The sequence below is a fragment of the Colobus angolensis genome, unplaced genomic scaffold (assembly GCF_000951035.1).
Source record: "Colobus angolensis palliatus isolate OR3802 unplaced genomic scaffold, Cang.pa_1.0 Scaffold380, whole genome shotgun sequence".
Classification (NCBI taxonomy): domain Eukaryota; kingdom Metazoa; phylum Chordata; class Mammalia; order Primates; family Cercopithecidae; genus Colobus; species Colobus angolensis.
The window spans coordinates 3194090-3200048 of NW_012117155.1; positions in this window are offsets into that span (position 1 = coordinate 3194090).

The following is a 5959-nucleotide window of genomic DNA, read 5'->3' on the forward strand; positions in this document are numbered from 1 at the left end:
GGGTCCTCAGCACACCAGCTGCCCCAGGCACTCGCCTGCCATCCCCAGAGCAGAAGGCCACACATAAGATGACATCACCAGCAGGTGCAGACAGGGCCTACCAGGTGTGCAGCCAGCACTGCCTGGGGAAGGCCCTACCAGATTGGGGGCTTCTCATCTGTCACTGTGGCAGTGCTGATGGTGCATCTTCAAATGGTATCTCTGAAACTAAGAGATGGCCGTTTAGCTGCAATACACAAACCCAATTTGGGAACCCAAATGACACCACCCGAGTCTCCTTGGCAGGAATTATGGCTCTTGAATCAGGCACAATCTGCAGAATAAGTGAAATTGTCAACACAGGAAAACGTGTTTGAAAACATGATGTGATCTATAGTTAAGGCTTGTAGATTCTGCATCCACCTCAGAAACATTCTACTTCCAGAGCAATTTCCTCACTAACTAGCTGTCTCTTAAATGGACTGTATGTCTTTTTCATTATGGCATCTGCCCTGCCTCCGTTGGCAGCAGTTCCCAGTTGCTGGGCCCGTGGATACCTCACTCTAAAGCCAGCACTATCCCAGGTCCCTGATCAATTCCCCCACCTCAGCCCCAAACCACTAAAGGCTCCAAACGAAGCCTTCTCTGACACCCTCAGGATGTGGTACTCTTGACTATAGCCAGACTGCTGCTACATCTTGGAACCATGAACCCCCAGCTTCTTCCAACAAGCTCCTATGCCAGAGACCCTCTTTAGCCCCCATGTCTGTGCCTATATTGGCCCTTCATGGAAACTCCCAGTCCAATAATTTTGAGTGCTGAGGGCTCAGCATACCTTGCTAGCAACATTATCCCCTGCAACCTGCCATCTGACTGCCACATGGATTTTTGAGCGCCACCTACTGGATTCCCACGATTGTGCCACACTGAGATTCATTCATTAGTTCATGCATTCATTCACTTATGCAAGAAGTACTTCTAGAGCATCTACGAAAGCCACACACTCTCCTGTGCCCTAGAGATACAAGAGTAAACAAAATGACATAATTCCTGCCCTCAAGGGCACTGGGTCAGGACAGCCACACAAGGCCTAGCATGTGACAAGCATGGTGTCCTCAGTTTCTGCATGTGCAGAATGGGGTAATGAAACAAAGGTTTGTCATGGGAAAGCCTTCAGCCACCATCTAAGGAAGTGGCTGCCAGTGGAAATTCAATGTCAACCTGCATCTCCGGGGACTTGCAATGAGAAAACTGAGGCGCACACAGTAAATGGAAATAATCTGCTTCTCCCCAGAATTACTATTGTTTGAAGCAAGAAGGGCAGCTGGAAAAAGTCACTGGAATTCTGCAACAAAACTAAGGCTATCATCTTCATGTACTAGTAGGATGTGGGGTGAGGAAGCAGGAAAATTCGGGAATGAGATGTGACTTTTTTTGAGAGATTCTATAGACGATCTAAGCAGCATTCTCAACCTGGGTTACACACTTACAGTCTCATGAGGATATTTTAAAAATCATGACGCCCACAGCAATTTGATCAGAATTTTCAGGCATGGGATTCAGGCATCAACATTATTTATAGCCCCCACTGAATAAAGGCAAGACTCCATCCCTTCTGTAGAAAGCTTTATGGCTCCAAGCGAAGGTGAATGTGGCAGTTGAAATCATCAGCCAAATGTTAGTAGCTCATCACAAGTTCTCTCCTCTGGGGCAGGAGCCATCCGGGAAAAGGGGGCACCATCAACTGGCCAATGAGAAGTGTAACTATTGCCAACAAGGTCACGGAACACCTGACCCACCTCCCCTCCAGCCTGGCAGAATTTAAGCTTAGCTTTAAAACCTCAAAGACAATATTTGCAGATAGGAAGCTGAAGGTTGATCCACAGAGAGGTGAAGCGATTTTGAAGACCACAGATGTTGCTGACAATGTAAATGCCTTTGTGGGCAGAACAGAAATACCACAAACAGAGCATGGCCACTGGGACAGTCAGCTCATTTGTACCTGGTGTCGGACAGCAAATATTCTCCTCAGGGTTGCATCATCCATTACAACAACCCCGTGGCTACTCTGCACATGTCTGAAGCCTAATGTCAGAGCAGAAAATAGCAATGCTTTGAAGCAGAAATTCCTGGGATTGAAATCTTTCTTGTCACTTACTAGCTCTGAGTCTAACTACCCGCTCTGGCACTATCTCTGTAAAAGGGGTTCATGAATTCATTTAATAAATATCTATTGACTATCTACCATGTGCCAGGCATTGCTTATGGTGCAGGGATGGAGGACGGAACTACGTAAATGAATACCCCTGTTTTCTTGGGGTTTGTATGTTGTTTAGGGGAAACAGACAAGTAAAAAAATATGCATATATATATAGCATGTTAGAAGTGCTGTGAAATTATATAAAGTAGGGAAAGGGGATAGGGATGCCAGGGGTGAGGAATGCAATTTTATAGGGTGGTCAGGGGACATGTTCCTGAGAACACGACATTTGAGCAATAACCTGAAGAAAAGAAAGCCAGACTGAGGGTTCAGGCAGAGAGAGCAGTATGTGCAAAGGCCCTAAGGTGAAGAAGTACCTGGGGTGCTGAACTTGAGAATAAAGTTATCTACCCTCTAGTGTTGATAAACACACACATATAGGGATATATATGCATATATGCATACAAATAGATGTATGTACAGTCAGCTCTCCATATCTGTGGGGTCCTCATCTGTGGATTCAACCAACCCTGAGTCAAAAATATCTTTACTATGTATATATTATATATATACTTCAGTAGAGATGAAGTCTCACTATGTTGCCCAGGCTGGTCCCACATTCCTGGCCTCAAGTGATCCTCCTGCCTTAGTCTCCCAAAGTGTTGGGATTACTGGTATAAGCCACTGTGCTTGGCCAAAGATATTTAAGAAATCAATAGTTGCATCTATACTGAACATGTAAAGACGTTTTTCCTGTCATTACTTCCTAAACAATACAGTATAACAATTATTTACATAGCATTTACATCATATTGGTTATTCTAAGAATCTTGAGATGATGTAAAATATACAGGAGGATGCAAATACTATGCCATCTTAGTACAGGAACTTGAGCATCTGTGGATTTTGATACCCTTGGGAGGTCCTGGAACCAATCCCCATACTGAAGAACAACTGTATAGGTGTATATGTGTGCATACATATGCATGTGTTAGTGAGCTAAATTCAAGTGACAAAGAATCCCAGATATCAGTGCTTGACACGGCCTGACATGAGTCAGATTCCTCTACCTCCAAGCAGCAGTCAGTATTCTTGTGTTCCCACACTAGCATTGTCTCTGCCACACCCCCTTTGCAACAACTTGGTAGAATCATTGCTAAAGTTGAGAGGAGAGGGACCTGAAGTCAGCACAGGTAGGAAAAAACCCTAGATTAGACCACTCCTTGATCATTCACATGTTAGCACGTAGCACCTCTCTGAACACGAGCGATCAAGTCCAGGCTCAGGATGAGAGTCATGGCGAGGATGAAGGTTATCACACGTGAGGTTCTATCCTGATTTGATTTTGCCTGGGATTTCAGAGGCTATGTGGGAGTTTTTGCTCAAGGGCTGATATAAGATTATCCAAAAATATGCCTTTTGGACCTGATATTCCACTAGCCATTGGTCTAGAAAGCTCTTGATCAGCTAAACAGCTCAACTCTGGGACCAGCCAAAGGGAGTATATCCCAGAGCAGGAAGGTAGCATTCCTAGATCATGTTCTGTTCACAGCTGATTTTACATATATGAAAGTTAATAGCCCAATATCTTCAGAAAGTAGAGAATGTAGGCCAATACGTTTTTGGTACTGAAGCAATTTACCTTGGATCCCAGCTTAACCTAATAATCCAGCTTATCACTATTGAAACGGAGGCCATCAACACTTTGGTAGAGACTTCTTGTCCTAGAGATACCCTAATCCAGGGACTAGCCTCACCCATGCCCAGACACTCTCCAGCCTGAGCACACTGTAGCCACCGAAGTCTGGCTATAACTAATTGAGGTGATCCCATAATGCTTCAACATGGTGTCATCTCTGAGAGCTCTCGGACCACACAAGCTGTGTCTCAGGACTATCAGAGGAGAGAATGGGGGAAGAATGTATTCAATGGCTTTTATCTTTCTTTGGCCACTATTTTATTTTATGGGATGTTAACATTCTTGCACTTCCATGTTCCACTTGTATGATGCCAAGTGGGGTTTTACAATAGCATAAACAGAGAAGTCCCAGGGTAAGAGGCAAGCAGTACACCAACATATCTCAGGTGAGAAACTATCAAGTTGTACCTGTGTAAAATTGATTAAAGTCCATTGCTGTGGTCTGAATGTTTGTCCCTTCCAAAACTCATGTTGAAATTGTCATTGTAACATTCTTAAGAGGCAATTAGGCTACAAAGGCTCCACTCTCAAGGGTGCCATTTATACCATTACACAAGGGTGAGTTCAGCCCCCTCTTGCTCTCTCATCCCCTTACTTCCGGCCATGTGATGCCAGTAAGAAGGTCCTGACAAGATGCTGGCACTTTGATCTTGGGCTTTCCAGACTCCACAACTATAAGCCAATAAATTCTGTTTATTATAAATTACCCTGTCTTGGGCATTCTGCTATAGCAGTATGAAATGGACTAATACACACATGCAGAACTGGTCATTACAATAGTTGCTGCAATAAGAGAAAGGTGACACTGAGTAGTAGTACATAAGGGGGTATTTAATTCATATAAACTTAGTGGTTTATATTGCTATTATTTTCATTATCATTATGAGCTAGGCACAGATATTCTTGTACATAGGCTGGAGCACCTGGAGTCTGGTGCTCTGAATTTTGACCTTGGGCCAGAGTTCAGACACTCTCCATAGGACTTACATTTCTGATGCCAGATATAACCTGACAGAGTAAAAGCTGTCTTTTACAGCCTTACCTGGACTAACACACCCCAATGGCTTTGTTTCTTAACAGAGTTGGCTCATTTGCCCCCCATTGTGGGCACACAGCATGAAAACTAAGATGCCTCAAAAATGGTAAGGATATCGGTGCCCACGCTTGTAAGATTTCATGTATTTTTTTCATTGTGTCTTGTGGATAGCTGTTAATGAGAGATAAGAGGAGAAAGGATGGGGGATGGTGAAACTGGGTATGATGAGAAGTACACTGGACTTCAAATGAGACCATTTTTATTGAAATTTCAGCTGTGCCTTTTACATGCTCTGACCATGGGCAAGTTACTTACCTGACCTCACCGAGGATTCTTTCCTCAATTATAAAATAAAGCAGAAATGCCCATCTGTTTGTAAGAAAACACAAGTTATAAAGCCCAGCACTTCACCTGACACTAAGTACCTACTTTGCAGGAGTATTCTGGCTCCAGTTAAGACAAGAGTAGGTGGGTGTATGTGTGTTTGTGTGTGTACATGTGTGTATGTGAGAGACAGAGACAGACACAGAAAGACAGACACAGAGAGAGAGAGACAGAGAGACAGAGAGAGACAGAGACAGAGAGACACACAGAGACACACACGAGAGAGACACACACAAGAGAGACACACACAAGAGAGAGACACACAAGAGACAGACACACACAAGAGAGAGACACACACACAGAGACACACACACACAGAGACACAGAGAGAGAGACACACGGAGACACAGAGACACATACAGAGACACACACAGAGACACAGAGAGACAGAGAGACAGACAGAGAGACAGAGACAGAGACAGACAGACACACAGACACAGAGAGACACACACACAGAGACACACAGAGAGAGACATACAGAGACACAGAGACACAGAGAGACGCAGAGAGACACAGAGAGAGAGAGACACAGAGAGACACACAGAGAGAGAGACACACAGAGACACACACACGCAGAGACACACACACACAGAGGGAGACACACGCAGAGGGAGACACAGAGAGAGAGAGGGAGACACAGAGAGAGAGGGGGGACACAGAG